This window comes from Pseudophryne corroboree, chromosome 8 (assembly GCF_028390025.1).
Source record: "Pseudophryne corroboree isolate aPseCor3 chromosome 8, aPseCor3.hap2, whole genome shotgun sequence".
Taxonomy (NCBI): Eukaryota; Metazoa; Chordata; class Amphibia; order Anura; family Myobatrachidae; genus Pseudophryne; species Pseudophryne corroboree.
The window spans coordinates 380,386,710-380,412,460 of NC_086451.1; the positions used below are offsets into that span (position 1 = coordinate 380,386,710).

Below are 25,751 nucleotides of genomic sequence, written 5' to 3' on the forward strand. Positions count from 1 at the left end.
TCTGTCTCTCTTTCACATCTCCTCTCTTTCTTATTTCTCCCGTGTCTCCCCCTCTCCCGCCTCCTTCCTATTCCTCTTGTCTCTCTTTCCATCTGTCCTCTCATCTATCCTTCATCCTCCTGTCTGTCTGTCTTTCTCCTTCTCCTCTCACTTTCCGCTCCCTCTCCCTGATGTGGATATGGCCGTCCTATACATTACAAAGTGCAAATTGGCGTTTAATGCAAATGTAGTTCTAGAGCCTGGAGAACGTTGAGCAGATGATTAGATATGCAAAATGAATTAAGAGCGAAGCGGTCATTTATACACACTGATTTATATTCCAGGCGGACAGCCTTATCTTTCCTAGGAAATAGATCCTCTGCTTAGCTGTGTCACACTTTGTTAGTAACTGCATACTAAGGAGGAGGAACATTCAGAGCTGTCCTCAGATGGGATCAGAAGAAATGGGATCAATAACGGAAATAAACAACGGGTTTCTGTGCACATTCTGTACATAACAATCCACAGGTAACTGTGACATGAAAGAGGTTTAACCCCGTCACTACAGAACTACACGGAGCTGCCACAACTGAGGCTTGACGACTGACAACTGCACATTCCAAGGGAAAACTCTTGTAGTTTTACATCGCCTTTCTGGAAATGCTTATAAAGCATACAGGTCATTTATAAGTCATTTGTTAAAAGAGTAGTAACAAGAAATACATCTCAAATAAACAAATTCCGGCGCATTAGCCTACTACGTGCACCCAGTGGGGCACCCTCACCAATCTGCGACATGCCTCACTGCAGAGGTTTTGTACAACCATTTGTGGATCTGCAATAACAATACCAAATGGGGATTTGCATGAGGGTATTAAGAAACACATCCTGCCTATTACCATTTATTGTCATTTAGGCATTAAGGATCTTATTCAGAGATGAACGCAGATATGTGCATACGCAGCCAGATCTGTGTTCATCTCCTCACATGCTGGGGGGCCTCCCAGCACAGGGCAAGGCCGCCCAGCATGTGTGGGGCCACCCTCCGATGCGTCCGTAATTAGACTGCGAACGCATCGAAACTACTGTAAGGTTGACTCCTGGCAGTGCAGCATGGTTGTGCTGTCAGGCGGTCAGCTGCCATTTTTTTTTTTTTTCATCAGAGCGGCTGTGTGTGACCTCCATCGGCAAACTGCGCTGCGGCCCGCACCAGCGGCCAGGTCTGAATGACCCTAAGTAAATATAGGTTTGGGTCAGCAGTACATCTTGATTTGCACAAGTGCTCATAGATTTCCACAACAGGTGCACATAGACACAGCATTTGTGGAGGAGCCTCAGTACACCAGGCAGGAAAGGAGGAGCCTCAGTATGCCAGACTGGAGGTAAGGAGCCACAGTGTGACAGACAGGAGGAGGAGACACAGTGTGACAGGCAGGAAGTGAGGAGCCACAGTGTGACAGGAGGGAGGTTAGGACGGGAGCCACAATGTGACAGGCAGAGGGAGGAGCCACTGTGTGATAAGCAGGAAGGGAGGAGCCACTGTGTGACAGGCAGGAAGGGAGGAGCCTCAGTATGTTAGACAGGAGGTAAGGAGCCGCAGTGTGACAGACAGGGGGAGTAGACGCAGTGTGACAGGTAGAAGGTGAGGAGACACAGTTTGACAGGAGGGAGGTTAGGAGCCACAATGTGACTGGCAGGGGGAGGGAGGAGCCACAATGTGACCGGCAGGTGGAGGGAGGAGCCATGATGTGACCGGCAGGGAGAAGGAGGGGCCACAATGTGACAGGCAGGGGAGGGAGGAGCCACAATGTGACAGGCAGGGGGGGAGGAGCCACAGTGTGCCAGGCAGGGCTTATCTAGTTTTGTGAAGCAGTGGAGAGAAAAAGATTTTACAGAGAGGTTAACGTATAATTGCAGACTGTTAGGGCCATTCTTCTGGGAGATCACAGAGGGTAGGTTCAAGTTGCAAGTGCAAAGGGCATGCAAAGTGACTCACATCATCATGGCTCCACCCTGCGCCATGATGCAGCGAATGTAGGGAATCGTGTCATCAAGCCACATACTACCCCAGGAAGTTGGGCAGGTTCTGGAAGGGTTACCTATCTTATGAGTCAGGAAGAACTCCCAAAAATTCTGGACTATACCAGAATGTGGCCAAGTATGGATTTGTGTAATGAAATAAAGGTGAGGAGAGGGGGCATTTTCAGGGGCGTTCCGTGACATGCAAGCCCATCTGTCCTCCACAAAGGAGTTGGCAGACACCGGGAGCTGGGCATCTTCCTCCACTTTTAATGAGGCATATTTTGTGCCATCATGATTCACTTAAATGCTAATAAAATGCTCCAAACACAAAAAAAAAACAGGCCACATGTTTTAAAAGTCTTAAGGTCTTATCATTTTCTATCATTTTATTTTCAAACCTATGTAACACTAATCCAGCTAGTGAGAAGGTGACAGGCGCATTATAAGCAGAATATTGTAAATATGCACCTGCTGCCGTACCCTTAGTAGAAGCGGATCTGTAATCCCATCATGAATATTAATATGTACCTGTCACCTCATATTTCCACATGAGTTCCTGTTGTGTGCTATACTCCGAGATGACAGGCTAATGACCCGTCTGCTGTGCTGGAACTTCTCTAGCACGGCTACAGTCATGTGCCTCAGGTGATCATTGGAAATGCCCCAGCATACTGACAACACTGATCTGTGAAGAATGGAACCACGTGTGGGGTTAGGCCAGGAGGTCCTCTTTTTGGCCTGGGCCCAAATTAGATATTAGAATCAGCTTTATGGAAACTTCTCAGTTTATCAGCAAACGAGTTCATTTTAATTACTCAACCATACTTGCCGACATTCTGGCTGCCCCCTCAGGTTGGCACAGCAGGTGACGTGGCAACGGAACGTGATGCAGAAGAGGGGGCGGACCAGGGGGCATAACCGCATGACCACAACTTTATGGCCCCGCCCCCACACACAGTGCCATTGGCATAGATTACCGGCATAGTGAGGCAGGAGGCGGGACCAAAGATCATGCAATTCAGCGCTGAGCGAGTCATTAGACCCACCCAGACACCCACTTGTGGACAACTACGTGGGGGAGGAGGGGTGTTGGCAGATGCGGGGGGCTGTGGGTGGAAGAGTAGGTAAGTACAGTATGTACTCGACTATTTTCTGGAAATGAAGTATGCTAATGCTAAAAATAAAACAAGGCATGTTGGCCATGTACAAAAATAAGACTAATAGGGAGATGTATCAAACCTTCTAAAGAGGACAAGTGAAGGTGTCGGCCACAGCAACCTATCAGATTCTAGCTAACATTTATCTAGTACATTCTATAAAATGATAACATGTTAATCTGATCGGTTGCCATTGGCAACGTCTTTATTTGTTCTATTTCAACGTTTAATCATTAATTAGGACTATATAATAAAAAGAAATTGAGAAAGACAAACTCTTGGAGATTGGTGCAAAACAAGTTTGCTAATAATTATCTTGAAACTGAATGAACCCATTTAATAGGTCAGAAAATAACCACTGGCCATCAACCACCGATTTCACATAAGTGCAAACTTGCTGGATCAGATTCCGTGTGGCCACCTACACGCATGGCTGAATTGGAAAGTGATTGCAAGTACAGTATGTAATACTTTGACAATTATAGACTTCTATATTCTATAACCTTCTAGTGAAACCGTGGTCTTGCTTTAACGGAGAAACGCGTTAAGGATAATACACGATGCCTGCATTTCCCTTTGGACTCATACCAGCACACTACCACAGTCTGCACGGCATCAGCAGCAATTGGCGTGGACCTTCAGCCGAGAGCTGCGCCCTCCCTCCCCGTGAACCGAGTCGAATACCGCCGCTCCCACAAACCACAATGGACCCTGTATGCTGACAGCTTGTCTCGCTGAGACCTCACGGAACCAGTGGTGAGCATCAATCTTTTGGCAGCTGGGGAGGTAGTAGCACAGCGCTAGTTCTACAGCTATAGCGGAGCAACACAGTCAAGTGTTAAGTATCCACCTTGCATTTCCGTTGGAACGTTATGGGACTTTCATTGCCTTTTGGAGTCCAGTGGATTATCTGATATATTGCTTTCGTGGCTGTGGACTTTATGTGTGGCTTACAAGTGGGACATGTCCCATGGTAGCGTAGTTTATTTTATTTTATTTTTACTTGTGTAGTTTTTTTATTGAAGTTTTTCAGGGAAAAACAAAAAAACCATTAAATACAGAACAAAACCAAAACATCAAACAAAACAAACAAAAAGGTACAGGAAAAATACAGCAAATAATGCAATCTGTGTCACAGTGTCACACAGATAAAGATAATAAGTGTCACGACAATCTCGTAAATTCACATACTAAGCCTCAATCAGTTAGAGAATAGTGCCTCAGCTGCAGCCAGACGGGAGGAATTCCATCTATCCCACTTGCTAAAGTAATGGGGCAGGGTCCCTCTAGACCTACGTGTAAACCTCTCATGTCCTGACACCTCGTTCACTAGAGCTCGCCAATTGTACACATTAGGGGAAGAAGTAGCAAACCAATTACGCGCTATAATCACCTTAGCTAAGGTAGTCAGGCAAAGAACATATTTATATAGTGCCGGGCAGTAGGATTCCTCTAAGTCTAGCGTACACAGTGTAGGAGAAAGGGGAGGCAGCGTAGGTTCAGTGAGCAGAATGTCCGACCAGACTGCTTCCCAAAAGGCATATACAGTGGGGCACAGCCATAGTAGATGCCAAAAGGTAGCTTCAGGGGCACCACATCTTGGGCAGGTAGTACCAGGCCGTAGACCTGCTTTACATAAAGAAACTGGAGTTCTATACGTCCTATGTAGAACAAAGCAATAAACCTGCTGGTACTTGACACACTGAGTAGTATATTTAAGAGAGCACAACACCTGGAGCCATTGGTCATCTGTAAGTGAGCCAATATCTTGCTCCCACTTAAGTTTAAGTTGGTCAAATATATTCGGGCAGATGTGGGCATTAAGACTAACATATAAAATGGAAACTTGGTGACTTGTACCCAAATTCATAACCATGTCTTTAATCGGGGAATCAGAAATGGACGGAGGCGAGGCCCCAAACTGTGCCTGCACCGCATGGCAGAGCTGTAGATAGCGATAAAAGGATCTATTGGATATTTCAAGCTCCTCCTTCAGTTGTGTGAAAGATTTGAAAACACCATTATCATACAGTTGTGAAACTGTAGTAAGGCCCGCCCCAATCCATATGTTGTCCTGTGAGAGCTGCAATAACTCCCTATACGCTGGGTTGAACCAAAGTGGCGCGTCAGAATCTGTACCTCGCCATGCATAGTAGGAGTGAGTTTGACGCCATACAAGTAGCGACTGACGGAGTAAAGGAGGAAGACAAGCAGTAGAAGAGGCAGAGAGAAGGAACTGGACAGGGGAGAAGTGAAGACCCCACATACTCGGCAAAGAATCTCTCAAACGTGGGACTATCCCTACTGAGAATCCAATTAGACAAATGTGCAAGTTGAGCAGCTAGATAATAGGCCCGGAGATTGGGAAAACCCAAACCTCCATCCAATTTAGCCCTAACCAGAGCTCTCGGGGCATCCCTAGGCGTTTTGTCGTCCCAAACAAAAGAGGAAAGCACACTATCAATGCTAGTGAAAATTTTCTTGGGGATATAAGTAGGAGAGTGCTGCAATAGATAAAGATATTTTGGTTGTATCACCATCTTGATCAAGTTAATGCAACCCGTGACAGTAAGGGGAAGCTTCTTCCATATGGTAGCGTAGTTTATTACTAGCAGTGATAACTTTTTCTAATTTTATTCCATGCAATGACAATCCAGTATGATTAATAAGGAGGTTCCCAAACACCGCCATTACAGTCCAGGTTTTAAGAATATCCATGCTTTAGCACAGGTGACGTAAGTAGTACCTCAGTCAATATGATTTAACCATCTGGACTCAAGCATGAATATAAATAAAACCTGGACTGAATTGGCGGAGTTTGGGAAACTCTGGATTAAAAGATCTGATTCATCAAATGACTAATAGATTGTGATTAATTGGAAAGAAAAATTAATTAATTGCGCAAATAAATTGAATATTTGTGTCACACAGGATTTTCTTTGTAAGAAAAGGAGTTTGGCTTATTGCAGTATGTGAGAGTTCATCATCGGAACGTTCTCATTACATATTATTAATCACACTAATCATACAGCTGACAGATCTGGCCATAGCTGCACATAGAGAACACTCTGACATGTAATCACCTCTTTACCCTATGTACTGTCTATTACATTTGACTAATGGGAGCTACCGGCTGTAGATCAGGTTTGTGGTTATTTTCATGTAAGGGCATGTAGTGACTTGCAGCCAACAGGTTTACAATGGTCAAATTGGCTATACAATTTGTACGGGCTGGGTATGGTTGACTGGTGGTTGGGATACCGCCAGTCAACATACCGACGCCAGGATCCCGGTGTTGAGATTGCTGGAGGGGAGGGGGTGAGCACAACGAAGCCCCCTGCGGTCTCAGAGGCTCCCTGCGCTCACCACATGTTCTATTACCACTCTATGGGTGTCGTGGACACCCACGAGTGGGAACAGTTCCTGTCAGTCGGCTTTCCACTGGGCGGTTTTCCGGCATCGGTATAGTGACCGGCGGAACCTCATCCAATTCATACTACCATAATCCGAATAGCTCTGTGAAACTTGGGTCTAAATGTTGCAATCAGAGCTGATCAGCTGGTAAAGTGCATTGGTCAGCATCATGTAAATGGGCAATACATTATCTTACAAGTAAATGTGTTACATATTAGGGATGGCCATCAGTGGGGTGTCCATAGATGGTTTGCACCACTCAATGGCCACCACAGAAAGGTGCTGGCTGGTCCGCGGACCAATGAAAAACTGGGGGGCGGGGCTTAGTGGGTGTCTTGGAGTGGAGCTATGCTCCGTGTCCCGGCACCACATTAAGAAAAACAAAAGTATTTGGTTATACCTTTCCATCGATGGAGGGAAACCATCTGGTTCTCCACCATCGATGGCAAAAGTATTCTACATTGGCCATAAATCATCGATGATTTTGAATCATCGATGGTCGATGGCCATCCCTATTACATATTACATCTCCATTGATTACAACTCCCTGTGTCACTTGTAAACAAAAAGAAAGTAGTATTATTATTATTATTGTCATCTAATATTTCAGTGTTCCCTGTTCAATTATTAAACCAGACTAAGGTCTTTATAGGCCTGATTTCAATGATTACACAACAGACTCCGCAGGAGCACAGGGAGCTGGGTGAGATGGAGTGATGGAAACAGGGAGAGAGAAGGAATGATGGAGAGAGAAATACACTTATGTACAATGATAAATATTTTACACTACCCAGCAATGGCTTATGTCACTGAATCTCCGTGGTGTCACATAAAGAGGTGAATATAAAACTGAACCGTTAGATGCAGTATACACTGTGTGAAGCCATATAAATAAACTAATAAATAGATTACTTGCACAAATGTATATTTATAATGTAGGTGACAGATGCAGCTAAGGCTCTGTATCCCAGTATCTGTCTCAGTTTCCAGCAGACTTCATGTGCAGCGGATGATTGGTGTTACAATGGGTGTAGTATGTCTGACCGGCGGTCAGGAGACCGCCAGTCAGCATACCGACGCCGGGATCCCGGCAGCATACCGACGCCGGGATCCCGGCGGAGAGTGCAGCAAGCCCCTTGCGGGCTCGCTGCGCTCGCCACGCTGCGGGCTCGGTGGCGACCTGTAGTTGCCACGGGTTCTATTCCCACTCTATGGGTGTCGTGGACACCCACGAGTGGAAATAGTCCCTGTTGGTCGGCATGCCGAACATCGGGATAGTGAGGGGGCGGGATGTCGGTGGAGGTCATGTGACCGTCGGTCTCCCGACTGCCGGTCACATGAATACCACCTGTTACAATAGCAAAAGAGATCCCCCACCTCTGAAAACCCCATAGCTCATCCTATTCTCATCACCTCCGTGCACCCCCGACCCTCTTGCCATCACTCCCAACACAAGACATGAGCTGGACGGGTCTGTTACACCAGAGCCCCAGAAACCAACAACCTGCTCACAAGGAAACCCCACACTTCCAGTCTGCTACGTCCTTATATCGCTTTCAGACTAGCATCAATTTCCCGGGTTACTGCACGTGAACGCGCCATCAACCCAGGATTTACTTAGTCTGAAAGGGTCCAGACAGAATATCCCGGGTCGAGCATCCCGGCATTTCATCCCAGGTCGCAACCCGTTCTCTGCATAGGAGGAGACAACGCTTGGAGATGATTATCTCCAAGCGGAACCTCTTGTAGCATCGGTGGTGATGTCACCAACCCGGCAATATGCCGGGTCTGGCCGCATGTCTGAAAAGGGTCTCAAGCCAGGTGGCGCCCGGGAAACACCCGTGTATAAATTCCTGGGTGCGACCCGGCTCTCCTAATCTGAAAGAGGTATTATTGTGACCATGGTGCAAGGAGTAATAACGTAGTGCGACGCATAGCAGCCACAATTTGCGGCACTGCGCAGCAGAGACATGGCTACCATGGAGTTCAAGAGAGCTCCCTAAAATCCACGAGTCTCCCGGACACTCCAGTAGTGTATTCAAGCATGCCCATATTGGTTTGGTTGCTTTGGGTTACCGGACACGCTTTATACTTGCAACATTTTATTAAATAAGTCAATGGGGGGGGTATAGGTCATACTAGTAAATGTGACCAGTCATCAGCCTGGTCACCTCAGCCACCCATGTGTAGCCCCATTGCTCAGGGACTGTGGGATGGGGCCAGGGGCCCGACCTGTGCGAGGATGCCCAGCAGGCAAGTCATGGCTACCATGACCCCACGCAATTTCTATCAGTAGTAGAAATTGACCCCACCTAATTTCAGTGGTCATCTCTATATAATCGATTCACAGGACAAGGGGGTATGTTTACTAAAGATCGATTTTGATCAATTACATTTGATCTTAATCGATGTTGGGCTTCCAGGGTAAAAACACATATTTGCTAACAGATTCTTTTTTTATATAGATTTTTAAATGTTACTAAATGTGTGTTGTATCCCTGGAAGTCCAACATCGATTAAGATTGAACTGAAATCGATCAAAATCGACCTTTAATAAGTATACGCCAAGAGCTTATTTTATGGTGTTAATAGTTCTTTACCTTTTCTAAATGCTGCACTCCCTTTCTCAACTAAGGGCCTAATTCAGATGTGATCGCTGGGCTGCGTTTCTTGCTGCCCTGCGATCAGATAATCGCCGCCTACAGGGGGAAGGTTAAATCGCTGTGCAAGTGTGCGATCGCATGTGTTGCAGAGCTGCACAAAAATCAGTTTGTGCCGTCTCTGCGCAGCCCAGCACTTACTTATCCTGTGCGATTGAATCCTGCTGATCGGAGACTGGAGCCGACGTCAGGCACCCTCCCTGAAAACCCTTGAGGCCGCCTGCGTTTTTCTGGAAACTCCCTTAAAATGGTCAGTTGTCACCCACAAACGGCCTCTACCTGTCAATCACCTTGAGAATGCCCGTGCGAATGGATCCTTCGCACCATCCCGTCACTGACCGGCGAAGCCCTTTGTAGCCGTCCGACACGTCGGTTCAGTTCAGATCTGATCGCTCGCTGAGCGAAAATGTGCAGCAGCAATCAGATCTGAATTATTCAGTCCTGATTGCAGATGTGCGAAAAAAACGCACATCTACGATCAAAATCTCTGACATGAGGGGGGAAGCCCAGCACAGGGCTAGTCCGTCCTGAATGCCAGGCCCTACCCCCCCCTGCAGACGTGCGAAAGCATCGCATAGCGACGATCCTTTCGCACCTGCCGAGTAGCTCTATGCCTACGCAGCCTAGCTGCAAAGGAAGACGGCTACGCGTCATGTTTTTGGCCGCAGTGGCTCGGTATGACATCACGCAGATGCAGCGGCCCGCCCAGCAAATGGGCTGGAGACGCCTGCGACACGCCCGACTGCCTCTGACAGTCAATCAGGCAGAGACGATCACACCGGTGAGATGCCTTCGCATCTCACTGAGTGCGCTCGTGCAGTGCGGCTGTTGCGTGTGTTGACACAGCACAGGGCTTCAGCCTGCGTTCGCTGCTGCTGCATAGACCAGGTCTAATTTAGGCCCTAAGCCATGTCCCCTTTCCTGCACACCCTATATTACGAGATGCCGTTATTACCAAAGAATGTCCCTCTTATGCCTGACGAACAAAGAGAAGCCATTACTAGTTTTCTGTGTGCTAATAATTCAGCTTCGTACACTGTGGCAGATTATTTTGGCACCTTAGAAATGAATGACAATAATGGTACAGTTATTTTGTGTTATGTCTTCATGGGTCATAATTCACCGTCTCTGCTTTGTAACAGGTACAAGTCTCATTCTGGTGATTTTCTCTCCTCCTGAAAAGCTATTTGCTTGTTTCCCTGAAAATGATGTTTTTCTTGCAAAATATCAATTCTCAAAAAATATTTACAAAGCAAAACAACAGAATTAATAGTAATATTTACTTATTCTGTGAAACGTTTTGCATAAAGGGGCATGCCGCTATGGAAAGTAATTCCACCTTCTTTTGTTCCTTTAACAGAGATCTTTGCACCATTCCTCTGCCGGTGAGGAGCACAGGTGCCTGTTACTTGCCCCAGTGGTGTCGGCCCGTGGCCTGTGAAGAAAGGGACACATTGTAGTGGTACCAGAGACAACCAGGTAGTGATGGCAGGCTGTGTATGCTTCTAGCCTGGCCAGGGGACAGGAAGGACCAGGTACCACACCACTCTTGGGCAAAGGAGTGTGGGGTAATATGTCAATGTTCAGAATGTCAACACTGACATAACGTCAGCATAGTAAATGTCGACAATGCAATATTATCCTGAACCTAGTGCATTATTCAGTAGCATTCGCCACTGAGATGTGATCACATCTAGACGATTTTCGGGGGCCATTGTTGGGACAGCCACGTGAAGTCACACGAGCACGTTGCAAAGCAAAACATGGTGGCTGTGCGTCTGACTTTGCAGCTAGGCTGCGCAGGCAGGGGACTACCCTTGTTTTGTGGCGACCATTTGCATGCCTGGCGGCCTTGCCCTGTATTGGGTGGCCCCAGCATGCGACCAAAAGCAGGTGCAGTTTTGCTAATTTAGCAAAACTGCAACTGAAGCTGAATAGGATCCCTAATGCATATTCTAATTGAACCCTAAATACATGTTATGACTTTCTGGCTGTCTACATTGTGATTGACGACAAAAGTCTGGGCATGTTGTCATTTTAAGTGTTGACATGATGACTGCATACCCCAGCAAAGGATCTGTCTACTGACAGACCAAGCTGCGTGTCACTACAGATCTGTCTGTCCGTATTGGTGTGAACACGTCTTTTTCAGTATTCAGCCTGTGTTTGCACACCCCCTCCCTTCCCAGTTTTCCCCACTCATCATAAGGAGGAGCAAGCGTCAGATGAGATGTACCAAGCCTTTGAGGGAGACAGATCAAAACAGTTGCTCTAAGTAACCAATCAGCTTCTAGCTGTCATTTTTCACAGGCAGTCTATGATATTTAGCGGATTAGCTGCTTTGGGCACCATCTCCACTTGATCTCTCCCCAAGGCTTGATACATCTCCCCCACAGTCAGGCTTTGGAAAGCCAGTTTAATATTTTTATTTTCCGAAGTCACGTTAGTACTGGATTGCTGGGGTATTAAAGTGTATTGTTTTGTTTACGACCCTGAGAAGACAGGTTTTGTGGATATGTGCTGTAATGTGTGGAAGACTGAGTAGAGCCAAGATGGAGACTTTGCTGACACACAGCCAACGGTGTTTCTGGAGAGGAGGATGCCCGTGTGCAGGATCCGTCAGGGACTCCTCCTCTCAAGCCGGCAGCGCTGCGGCTCTGGGCACTAGGGTCCCTAGGGATTTTCCTACTGCGCATGCACGAAATACAAGGAAAATGGCGCCGCGCCATTTTCCTAGTAATTTCTGCAGTGCTGCTGCTGCGCCGCGGGACTCCGGAGGGAAAGTATGTAAAATAATGAGTGCCGCATGTGCATCCACTATAAATACGCCAGTGCACCCAGCACAATCCTACCTCCAGCCTGTGCTGTATGACCATCACATTACAATAACATACCTCCCAACATGACCCTCTCCAGGAGGGACATAATGCTCTGCTTCTGGACTTTCTTCTTAATTTGTGATTGCCGGCACCTGTTTTGAACAGGCTAATGGATAAGAAAGGTGTTTCAGTACAGGTGATGGCAATCATAAATAAGAGGGAAGTCCAGGAGCAGAGCATTGTGTCCCTCCTGGAGAGGGTCACGTTGGGAGGTATGCAATAATCGTATCACAGTGTGAACAAATACCTCATGAGAGACACCCCCTCCTCGGGTCTTCTGCATTCCGGCAGCGCGGGCGCCATGAAATATCTCTATATATGTATTTGTCAAAAGATATCTATCTAAGTAGAAGCATTTATGGGGTGGCATCACCATCCATCCTGAAAATCCCTGCTCCTGTCTGGAGCTCGGAGTGACAGATGTCTCTTTGCGGCATTATAAGTGTGGAGTCCATATTTTTAATGCCCATTGAACAGCAACTAGACGAAATGTAATCTTAACATTGTTGTATTTGCTGAATACATTACATCAGACTTGCTGTATAGCGATTCATGGAGAATGTCATACATTTCTGGTATATATGTGACTGTCTATGCACTGGTGACTGTGAGAGAGGGAAGGAGAGGGTGAGAGACTTACTGGCACTGTGTTAATGTGAGGGGGCGGTATGCATTACTATGTCCTAAGAATAAACGTGTCTGTGGGGTGAGGAGGTGTATATAGGCATGTGAGAGGGGGCGTTGTGTCCATGACTAGGATAAATAATAGGTGTATCTATAGGATACATTTAGACTATAGTCAGGGGGCTGCTTGCGTAGTATTAGTCACTATGAACAGATCAGGGAGATGGCTATTTCTAGAACATATGCTATGGATAAAGCCATGTAATTGCTTATGATTATCTATAGTTATAAAATTGGACCCTGATATAAATGAGATCATCGATCGGACACATTTGCATGACGACCTAATTCCGGAATGTGCACATTGCACCTAACCTGCACTACACGTGCCCCAGCTCCCATTGCCAACACCATGCAATTAGGCGGGAAATGAGGGGGTAAGTATAATGGACAGAGGGGGAGGGAACACAGCGGCTTGAGTGACCTGGCACTGTAAATAATTAAATGGTTATTTGGGTGTTTTTTTGAGTCTGTCTATCTAAAACCTACTGTGGATGCCCAGCTTGCAGGGATATTTTAGCATTCCACTAGGTGCACACATTCACTTCCTAACCACTCTGGGGTCAGTTACTGCAATTAGAAGATAACACACAGTGGCCGAAATCGGTCATAGAAATGGAGGCGTGCTGCAAGTCCACGCCCCGTGACTTGCAGCACGCTCCCGTCTTTAGTGCCTGCGCGCCCTCTTACTCGGAGAGAGAGAGAGAGAGAGAGAGAGAGAGAGAGTGTGAGAGTGAGTGTCAGGTAGAGGGAAAAGGATAGGAGGGAGAGAGGGCATCAGTGAGAGAGAGGGTGCCGGAGAGAGAAAGTGTGTTAGAGGAAGGAGCAAAAAAGGGAGGAGAGATCGAGTGAGAGAGATAGAGAGTATCAGGGAGGAAGAGAGCAAGAGAGGGGCACAAGAGAGAGTGTTGGGGATAGAAAAAGGGAGAGAGAGGGGGGAAAAGAACGAGAGAGAGGGTATCAGGGAGAGAGGGAGAAAGACCGTGTCAGTGGGAGAGAAAGAGAGACAATGTCAGGGAGGGAGGGAGAGAGGCAGTGTCAGGTAGAGAGATAGAGAGAGGAAGAGACAGTGTCAGGTAGAGTTTGTCAGGGAGAGAGATGGTGTCAGGGAGACAGAGAGTGTCAGAGAGAGACTGTGTCGGGGGGGAGAAAAAGAGACAGTGTCGGAGAGAGAGACAGTGTCAGTGAGAGAGAGATGGTGTCAGAGAAAGAGACAGTGTCAGGGAGAAAGAATAAGAGACCGTGTCAGGGAGAGAAAGCGGGAGTGTGTCAGGAATAGAGTGAGGGAGAGAGAGAGAGTGTCGAGAGACAGAGAGAGTGAGAGTGGAGAGAGAGAGAGTGAGAGTGTCGAGAGAGAGTGAGAGAGAGAGAGAGAGAGAGAGGGAGGGAGAGAGAGGGAGGGGGGGGGAGCAAGCACTACCTGACTTCTTCAGAGGTCTCTGATGGGGACGAGCACTTCCCGACATTAGGCACTGCCCCCTAAATACCCGCGAATCGCGGGACTCGGAGCCAGCCTGGTAGTCCCTCCCCCACCACTTGTTGCACTGTCCATGCAGCAGCACTGCCTAGGGAGAACGGGGGTGAATGATATCAGAGGCGGCCATTCTTAGTGGGCTGGCGGACGGGGGTGAATCGGAAGCCCATGAATGGGTGTAGGGGGAGCAGCAGGGCCTCAGAGCAACTCGGGCCCCATAGCAGCTGCCCCCCCTGCCCCCTCGGTAGTTACGCCTGTGTCAAGAGTTACAATCAGGCATAATGCTAGTTTTGGTGGCCACAAATGCAGCAATATCTTATACATAATATTCCAGTGCAGGTGGCCAGTATTGGCTGGAATGACTTGCCACTCACTGTCACTGAAAGCAGAAAGTCTAGTTCAGCCAGATGCTACCCAGGTTATTGGAGTGAAAGTAACAAAAGACATGCATCTCAACTGTACCAATTTAGGCATGGCCATCCCTATTAGCAGGACGTTGGGGGTTATTCGGAGATGTTAGCAATCAAGACAAAAAAATTAGTTATTGGGCAAAACCATGTTGCACTGCAGGTGGAACAGATGTAACACGTGCAGAGAGATTTAAATTTGGGTGGGTTATATTGTTTCTGTGCCGGGTAAATACTGGCTACTTTATTTTTACACTGCAATTTATATTTCAGTTTGAACACACCCCACCCAAATCTAACTCTCTCTGCACATGTTACATCTGCCCCACCTGCAATGCAACATGGGTTTGCCCAATTGCTAACTTTTTTGGTTTGCCAACAACTTGTATAGTTGGGATGTATGGAATGCAGTGTGAGTATTGAAGCCTAGATTTATAAGAGGTAAGTAGTGTTGGGAGCGGCCTAACATCCCACGTACCCACCTGCTTTCACACAGTAACGACTCCAATTAATCTGTGTTCCAATTCTGAGCTCTTTGATGTGGGAAGCTGTGCTGGAAATTGTACTAGAAAAGACTGGACTGCTACTGTACACATAAGACCCTTGTGCTGATGTACAAAACAGACCGATACAAAGTGCTAAGTTACTTTTTAATTACATTTAGAATGATATTGAGGCTCGCACCACGTGCAGATGCAGAGAATGAAGTGTGGTATTATTATGGACGACACAGAAAGTTGTAGCTCACAGTGCCCAATAAAATTAAACCCTGGTCTTTTGTACTCGCATAGTCTGAATACAATATACATGAACTTTAAAAGGATATTCAACGAAACGGAAAGTACAGTATGAAAAGCACTCACACAGAAACTGTACGTCAGCAACTACAGGTTCACCCAATAAAAGGTTTACACAGGAAAACTAGAAGCTGCTTTATTTAAGGATACGGTGTAAATAGCAGGTCACCAGCTGCAAACAGGACCAGATATTAAATGTCATTATTCTAGGGCAATCTAATCTTTTGCTTCATAGCTTTCTGTAGCTCAGCCCGATCCTGACAACCTCTATGAACACTGCTGTATGACATATTATATAAGTGTTCAGCCAGCAAGCATATAGCTGTAAAATATATGCTGCCAGGGTCGGTGATATAAAAGGGCCCTGGGCAGAAATCATGGTTGGGCCCCTTACGTGATGACTGTTGGACTGGACTAAGTGCAATTTAACATGCCTCATTGACAGCCATATTGCACAGCCCAGTTACATAATACCACAATTGCCAGCTATAAAATTCAGCCACTTTACTCAAACCAACCATTGGACAGTTAATGTCTTTTACTATACATTATTATTATTAGGCACATGCAATGAGAATAGGTAAACTGTTGCATTAAAACAGGTAAAGCTATTGCTGCAGCCCTCAATGTCCACAAAACCAACGCTGGCAGTTATCAGTGCAGGCCCCGAGGTACTTACAGTATGAGTCTGGAATGTAGGAACCAACAACGGCAACAACAAAAGGACTAGAAGACAACACACGTTGAGTTAACACTTGAAACAATTCTACAAAGTTGAGTTACATTTGCCAAGTACAGTATATACTTGGTACTAAGTATGGGTGTAGTATGTAATGCCGACGGTCGGGATCCTGGCGCCCAGCATACTGGCGCCGGGATCCCGACCACCGACATGCCGGCAGCGGGGCAAGCGCAAATGAGCCCCTTGCAGGCTCGCTGCGGGCACTATTAATTCTCCCTCCAGGGGAGTCGTGGACACCCCAAGAGGGAGAATAGGTGTCGGTATGCCGGGTGTCGGGATTCCGGCGCCATATACTGAGCGCCGGGATCCCAACAGCCGGCATACTGAATAAGCCATACCAGTTGCTAACTCTAATATGCAAATCCATATCTGGTGCAGGTCTAATATGCAGCGCCGTATCAGGTGTCTAGGCTAATATGCAGAGCAATATTTTGCGCCAATTATTTAATATACAGAGCCATGCTTGGAACCAAGGGGGAGATGTACTAAGCAATGAAATGAGTGGAGAAGTGTGCCAGTGGAGAAGTTGCCCATGGCAACCAATCAGCTGTTCTATATAATTTTATAGTATGCAAATTATACATGTTACTTCAATGCTGAGTGGTTGCCATGGGCAACTACTCCACTCTTTCACTGCTTAGTACATCTCCATATTATAGTCGTATTTGGAACCAAATCTAATAACCAGAGCCATATCTGGTCATAAGTATAATATGCAGAGCTACATCGAGTGCCACATCTACTATGCAGTGCTATATCTGGTGTCTAGTGTAATATGTAGAGCCACGTTTTGTGCCAAATCTAATATGCAGAGCCATATCTGGTTATAAGTATAATATGCAGAGCTACATCTAGTGCCACATCTGATTTACAGAGCCATATCTGGTGGTAAGTATATTAGTATAATAAACAAAGCTACATCTAGTGCCAATCTGCAGAGCATTCGCTGTATTGAAAGGTGGTTAAAATACCGGCTGTCGGGATCCTGGCGTTCAGGAGTCAGACGCTGGAATCCTGAATGCCGGTGACGCCTGGAATCCTGACCACCTCCGAGTATTCCCACTGGGATGGTGGGTCCACACCACCAACCCAGTGGGAATATAACCTGTGTGGAATGCAGCGAGCCACTGGGCCCAAAGCTTGGTGAGCACAGCGAGCCCGCAAGGGGACTCGCTGCTGGGATTCCGGCGGACGTGATGCCGCTGATCGCGTCTTCCGGTAAAGCATATGTATTCCATTTAAAGTAATATACAGACCTATACCTGGTGTCCAAATCCTTATCTAGTGCACAGCCATGTCTGGTACCCAGTACTGTATAACATGCAGAACCATATCTAGTACTCAGTATAATATGTATATTTGGTGATAAGCTGTATAAGTTTGCAGACCAATTTGCAGTGCTTAATCTAATAAGCCTTATCTGGTACCCATTATAAAATGCAATTCAAGTCCTTTTGCATTGGAGACCAGGCCATGAGCAGCAAGGAATGACACACTTTGCTAGACACGCCTCCAGTACACCAAGCTCCTCCCATCTGTCTATGCAAATTTGCCCTTCTTACTCCGCAAACCTATGTGCTTCAGTGGACAATACAAGGCGTATGCGCTCTGTAAATTACCCACACTACAGAGAATGAAGTATAACTGGGCTCTGTAACGGATATCACTAAAAAGCACTTTTGTACAGGTATTTTGGAAAGTGTATTTGTTTACACCTTAGTGAGGAGATTTACTTAGCACTGAGGTTCTGTGAGGAACATCTTTCACTAACGCAATGCAGGAAATTCCTTAGGAAAACCTTGTTAATTTTTTGCTCACACCGCCAGAAAGGTTTTGCTACTGTAATAACCAGCATTGTACACAGCTGTATAATGGGAACCTCGTGCTTCACTGAACCACCCTTCCTACATTAGTTACCAGAACGCTTGCTACATTTGACATCAGCCACCAGAACGCTTGCATTCTACACATCAGATACCAGAATGCTGGCAGAATCCTACGTCAGTCACCAGAATGCCGGCAGAATCCTACGTCAGTCACCAGAATGCCGGCAGAATCCTACGTCAGTCACCAGAATGCCGGCAGAATCCTACGTCAGTCACCAGAATGCTGGCAGAATCTAGCCAACAGAATGCTCCATGGTCACCAGAATGCCGGCAGAAACCTATGTCAGTCACCAGAATGCTAGCAGAAACCTATGTCAGCCACCAGAATGCCGACAGAATCCTACATCAGTCACCAGAATGCCAGCAGAATCCTACGTCAGTCACCAGAATGCCAGCAGAATCCTACGTCAGTCACAAGAATGCCAGTAGAATCCTACGTCAGTCACAAGAATACTCGTTGCATTCACATAATACTCGTTTCATTCTACACATCAGATAACAGAATGCTGGCAGAATCTAGTCACCAGAATGCTCATTGAACACCAGAATGCCGGCAGAAACCTATGTCAGCCACCAGCATGCTGGCAGAATCCTACGTCAGTCACCAGAGTGCTCACTGCATTCACATCATACACCAGAATGCTCATTACATTTTACACACCAGATAACAGAATGCTGACAGAATCTAGTCACCAGAATGCTCATCAGCCACCAAATTGCTCTCAGAATCCTAAGTCAGCCACCAGAATGCCGGCAGAATCCCACGTCAGTCACCAGAACACTCGCTGTATTCACATCATACACCAGAATGCTCATCAGCCACCAGATTGCCGTCAGAATCCTACATCAGCCATAAGAATGCCGGCAGAATCCTATGTCCGCCAGCAGAATGCCAGCGGAATCATACGTCAGCCAGTAGAATGCCGGCAGAATCCGACGTCAGCCAGTAGAATGCCGGCAGAATCCGACGTCAGCCAGCAGAATCGGACGTCAGCCACCAGAATGCTGGCAGAATCCTAGGTCAGCCATCAGAATGCTCATCAGTTACCAGAATGCTGGCAGAATCCTATGTCACTCACCAGAGAGCTCACTGCATTCACATCATACACCAGAATGCTCATTGCATTCTACACACCAGATAACAGAATGCTGTCAGAATCTAGTCACCAGAATGCTCATCAGCCTCCAAATTGCTGTCAGAATACTTAAATCAGCCACCAGAATGCCGGCAGAATCCTACGTCAGTCACCAGAATGCTCATCAGTCACCAGAATGCCAGCAGAAACCCTTGTCAGTTACCAGAATGCTGGCAGAACCCTGTGTCAGCCACCAGAATGCCAGCAGAATCCTATGACAGCCACCAGAATCCTACGTTAGTCATCAGAATGTTCATCAGTCACCAGAACGCTGGCAGAATCCTACGTCAGTCACCAGAATGGCAGCAAAAGCCTACGTCAGTCACCAGAATGCCGGCAGAATCCTACATCAATCACCAGAATGGTGGCAGAATACTACATTAGCCACCAGAATCCTACATCAGTCCACCAGAATGGCGGCAGAATACTACATTAGTCACCAGAATGCTATCATAATCCTATGACAGCCACTAGAATCCAAAGTCAGTCACCAGAATGTCCGTCACCAGAATGCTAGCAGAATCCTACATCAGTCACCAGAATGCCGGTAGAATCCTACGTCAGTTACCAGATCCAATGTCAGTCACCAAAATGCTGACAGAATCATATGTCAGTAACCAGAATGCCGTCAGAATCCTACGTCAGTCACCAGAATGTTCACCAGTCACCTGAAAACTGGCAGAATCTTACATCAGTCACCAGAATGGCAGCAGCATCCTATGACAGCCGCTAGAATCTTACGTCAGTAACCAGAATGCCAGCAGAATCCTACGTCCCTCACCAGAATGCCAGCAGAATCCTACATCAGTCACCAGAATGCCGGCAGAATCCTACATCAGTCACCAGAATGCCGGCAGAATCATTCCTATGTCAGTCACCAGAATGCTGACAGAATCATATGTCATTAACCAGAATGCCGGCAGAATCATATGTCAGTAACCAGAATGCTGGCTGAATCATGCGTCAGTTATCAGAATGCTTCAGTCAGATGGGGCTGTGTTTTGTTTAATTACTTCTATGCCAAATAATGATTCAAATAATTAATTATCTGTATGAAACAACACCCACACTAGACTAACCACACCCATAGGTTTTTGGCAAAGCCCATTTACTATTGCAGTACACTGCTGGAAGAGCATGGCCCATTTACTTGTATTCACCCCCAAGGTCAAAAGTTGCCGGATCTCGTCTATTCCTAAAGCTGGCCATACACCTTCCGAATATCTATCAAACCATTCAACCAGTTAGCTGGTTAGACTTACAATCTGGTAATGGATGGGAACACATGACAATCGGCCATTCGCTCCCATGAAATCTGTTTAAATTAATTGATTTGTCTGAACAACCGTTTTCTACTGTTTCCGGCATTGGGAACAAATGGTCACCTGTAATCTTCTCCCACAAATTAGCAGATTGTCGTTCTTACCATCCAATTGGATGGTCGGATATATAATCTTAAAGTGTATGGCCAGTTAAAAGCAGGGTTTAACCCTACAGACCCTAAAAATACGTCTACCATGCAATTATATGAGAGATATCAACTGTACGGGTTGGTATTGTTTTGCTGGAGGTCTGGATCCCGGAGGTCAGCATACTGGCCACGGGATCCGGGGCGCCAGAACGCCGACTGGGGAAGGGGGTAAGCGCAATGGAGCCCCTTGCGTGCTCGGTGGCTTGTTGCACTCGCCACAGGTTCTATTCCAACTCTATGTCTGTCATGGACACCCACGAGTGGGAATAGTCCCTGTGTGTGGCAATGCCAACGTCGGGATCCCGGCGTCAGCATCCTGTCCGCTGGTCATGTGACCGCATCCCCACTGTACCATACAATTATATGTGGCACTCCCACCTCACCTCCTCTATGCAATTTAATATAACCCATATCCACAAAAGTCCCATACAATGTCCCATACAATGACTGTAAAAATTACATTCAATTCAGTTATCACCTACAGTTATGTAATCCCCAAATGTGAACTGTAAAAGATGTATTGTATGTTCTCCCCATAAATATACTGCCTTATACAGTACATTAACAGTTCATCCCTAAAAGCCAATGTTCTATACAATCTCTACCGCACCTTACAATTATATGTGACACCCTAACCTTAATGGCACATACAATTTCGTCTCAACTGCAATCCTCATAATGTCACCTGTTCCATACGATATTATGTGATCCACCAATTACATGATATCTTCATATTTTACATATTTCACCTGCACCCAATCTATGTAACCACCACCATGAATATTTGCTTCACACAAACCCCCCTTTACATCATCTGCCCCAGGAGACCGCTCTGCGATCACATAACCTGAATCAGACACTCTCTGATCAATAAATGTATATGTAACTGTACCCAATCACTGTCATATCCTGCTGTGTGCTCATAGTCTGTAAGATACTGTGTGATAATTGGAGCCACACATACACATATTTATAGAGTGTGTGTGTGTTGTCCCTATAGGTCTTTGGCTACATACGGCTTCATGGAAGCTGATTTTACAATTTTACATACAGTTCTTGCAGTAATACTTAACATAGCTGTATTTTACATCTGCCTGCAATGTGTAAGACTCTACAAAGTACAGATGAAATTATATATACGGCAGGTAGTGATGTAATTCTGCATACACCTACACACCCTATAGATATGCAGCCTGTACCCCACGACTGAGCTTATGAATCAATGAGGAATCTCCTGGACTGGGAACACAATCTGCTGCTCAGCCAGGAAATATAGCTTTTAGGTGGAAGTGTTTAATTCGCATCTGCAAGGCATCTCTTTCCATGTATCTGTGACTGTCTCTCTAGTCTACTCTATACATCTCATTCTGGCATCTCTTTCCATGTATCTGTGACTGTCTCTCTAGTCTACTCTATACATCTCATTCTGGCATCTCTTTCCATGTATCTGTGACTGTCTCTCTAGTCTACTCTATACGTCTCATTCTGGCATCTCTTTCCATGTATCTGTGACTGTCTCTCTAGTCTACTCTATACGTCTCATTCTGGCATCTCTTTCCATGTATCTGTGACTGTCTCTCTAGTCTACTCTATACGTCTCATTCTGGCATCTCTTTCCATGTATCTGTGACTGTCTCTCTAGTCTACTCTATACGTCTCATTCTGGCATCTCTTTCCATGTATCTGTGACTGTCTCTCTAGTCTACTCTATACGTCTCATTCTGGCATCTCTTTCCATGTATCTGTGACTGTCTCTCTAGTCTACTCTATACGTCTCATTCTGGCATCTCTTTCCATGTATCTGTGACTGTCTCTCTAGTCTACTCTATACATCTCATTCTGGCATCTCTTTCCATGTATCTGTGACTGTCTCTCTAGTCTACGCTATACGTCTCATTCTGGCATCTCTTTCCATGTATCTGTGACTGTCTCTCTAGTCTACTCTATACATCTCATTCTGGCATCTCTTTCCATGTATCTGTGACTGTCTCTCTAGTCTACTCTATACATCTCATTCTGGCATCTCTTTCCATGTATCTGTGACTGTCTCTCTAGTCTACTCTATACATCTCATTCTGGCATCTCTTTCCATGTATCTGTGACTGTCTCTCTAGTCTACTCTATACATCTCATTCTGGCATCTCTTTCCATGTATCTGTGACTGTCTCTCTAGTCTACTCTATACATCTCACTCTGGCATCTCTTTCCATGTATCTGTGACTGTCTCTCTAGTCTACTCTATACATCTCATTCTAGCATCTCTTTCCATGTATCTGTGACTGTCTCTCTAGTCTACTCTATACATCTCATTCTGGCATCTCTTTCCATGTATCTGTGACTGTCTCTCTAGTCTACTCTATACATCTCATTCTGGCATCTCTTTCCATGTATCTGTGACTGTCTCTCTAGTCTACTCTATACATCTCATTCTGGCATCTCTTCTATGTATCTGTGACTGTCTCTCTAGTCTACTCTATACATCTCATTCTGGCATCTCTTTCCATGTATCTGTCCCTCTAGTCTATACGTCTCATTCTGTCAGACTCTTTCCATGTATCTGTGACTGTCCCTCTAGTCTATACGTCTCATTCTGTCAGACTCTTTCCATGGATCTGTGACTGTCCCTCTGTACATGTCTCTTATTCTGGCATCTCTTTCCATGTATCTGTGACTGTCTCTCTGTACATGTCTCTTATTCTAGCAGACTTTCTCTCCATGTGTCTGTGACTGTCCCTCTGTTTGTACATGTCTCTTTTTCTGGCAGACTTTCTCTCCATGTATTTGGGATTGTCCCTCTGTACATGTCTCTTATTCTGGCAGACTCTCTCCATGTATCTGTGACTGTCTCTCTGTACATGTCTCTTATTCTGGCAGACTCTTTCCATGTATCTGTGACTGTCTCTCTGTACATGTCTCTTATTCTGGCAGACTCTTTCCATGTATGTGACTGTCCCTCTGTCTGTACATGTCTCTTATTCCGGCAGAATCTCTCCATGTATCTGTGACTGTCCCTCTGTACATGTCTCTTATTCTGGCAGACTCTTTCCATGTATCAGACTCTTTCCATGTATCTGTGACTGTCCCTCTGTACATGTCTCTTATACCGGCAGACTCTCTCCATGTATCTGTGACTGTCTCTCTGTACATGTCTCTTATACCGGCAGACTCTCTCCATGTATCTGTGACTGTCTCTCTGTACATGTCTCTTATACCGGCAGACTCTCTCCATGTATCTGTGACTGTCCCTCTGTACATGTCTCTTATTCTGGCAGACTCTTTCCATGTATCAGACTCTCTTCATGTATCTGTGACTGTCCCTCTGTACATGTCTCTTATACCGGCAGACTCTCTCCATGTATCTGTGACTGTCCCTCTGTACATGTCTCTTATACCGGCAGACTCTCTCCATGGATCTGTGACTGTCTCTCTGTACATGTCTCTTATTCTGGCAGACTCTTTATCTCTCTCTAAATAAGTCTCTTATTAATCAGCCATCTCTATTGCAAGTGATAGATTCCCCGTACACTACAGTGGAAATGTGAGATAAATGGATCTCAGGCAATGATGCTGGGATTGTACGGAGAGTATTTGCTGTATATAACGTTTCCCAGGTAAGGAGTTGGACATTATACATGTAGCATTTGTCAGATTCTTCCTCTCATTATGAGGATGCTGTGTATTAGTGGTGGATATTGATGCTGAAATAAAGGCAATTAATGTATCATTATTGCTAAATACTCTCTGCTGCTTAGATCTCTCTCTGGATAAGAGAACAGTATGTAAGAAGAGTTCCAGCAGGCCTATCGGGCTCCCTGCTAGCCCAGGGTAGTGGGGTGCAGCTCAGTGACAGGGGGTGCAGAGGAGAACAGCATATAACAGCCCAGTCACTGTACTATTTCCCACCCTCCAAAGTGCTTTCTTCTTATCTAGTGCAATGCAACTTTAGGTCCCACTTTGAATTACTGTAGCTAAAGGTGCCTTGCATAAATTAAGGTGCTGCTTCATACCACCTGTGCTGGGAGGCTGATCCCTGTCACCACAACATACTTTTTTTCAGCAGCATTATTGAAGGTTTGTCATTCAGGATTTGGTACATGACCTCTGCTTGGAACATAAAGCAATGTAATGCAGGAGCATGAGACTGTTACCTGACTCTCCTGCTGGGTATCTCCAGGAATAGGGTGCTGTGCTCTCCAATTAATCCGGAGTGGGCTGGGCGATTTAGGCTCATGCACTTCGATTTATTCCACAGATCTCCAGGTGTCCAATCCTTTCACACCAATAGTGACCCCTAACGAAAAAATAACCCAGGGCACATGTGGCCTCTAGACATCCAGGTGTGAGGAGTTGGGGGGAAGGCGGAAGCCCACCTGGGAGGTAACATTCCAGAATCAAAGCCAATGTGGGGGTTCTTCTCCTATGCCATCCCAGCACTGGTACTTGTAATCCAAGGTAAAGCTGGCAGGGGGGATGGTGGTGGCACAGGGTACCAGCTGGCAAGTAGGCTCCTCTTCCCTAAGGGTGAACAGCTAGGTGAGGAAGAGTTGTGTGGCTGTCTCTCTCTCTCTCTCTCTCTCTCTCCTCTGTCTCTTTCTGGCTTAGTCTGTCTCTCCAGTCTCCCCTACATACTGCAGCTCCTTCCCAGCCCCAGCTCTGTGCATCCAGCGATCCCTTCCCTGCTCAGCAACACGCAGCCACGCCCCCTGCCGTGACGTCACCTGCCACTCAGCCCTAGCAGCAGCAGCAGCAGCATTTCTTCACATGCACACATCTCCTGTGAGGTGTGTGTTTGTGTGTTACATATATGTGCACACGTTGTGTCATCTGGGCATTGCTGCCACAGTGCTGGCTCATCAGAGCTACAGTGGGAGATGGTTTATTGTACATAGTGTCCATATTACATGCAATGATTAGTAGTGACACACAGGTGAGGACATGGTGCCTGTAACCCATTCAGCTAAGCAGACTCAGAGCTGTGTTCTTATTAAGCTAACGTGCCTCTTGCTACCTGAGCAGTGTTAGAAAGTATTGTTACAGTAGTCT

The 25,751-nt window shown here is 46.2% G+C and overlaps 1 protein-coding gene across 4 annotated transcripts in view; it reads right to left on the reverse strand.

Moving 5' to 3' along the window:
• LOC134949185 (leucine-rich repeat and fibronectin type III domain-containing protein 1-like protein) overlaps positions 1-25,448 on the reverse strand; it is a 934,368-nt gene extending 908,920 nt beyond the window's left edge. For all 4 annotated transcript variants that reach the window (XM_063937628.1, XM_063937629.1, XM_063937624.1 and 1 more), the window contains exon 1: positions 24,857-25,448. The gene's annotated coding sequence lies outside the window, so the exon portion shown is untranslated. The remainder of the gene's footprint in view (positions 1-24,856) is intronic.
• Positions 25,449-25,751: the final 303 nt, after the last annotated feature.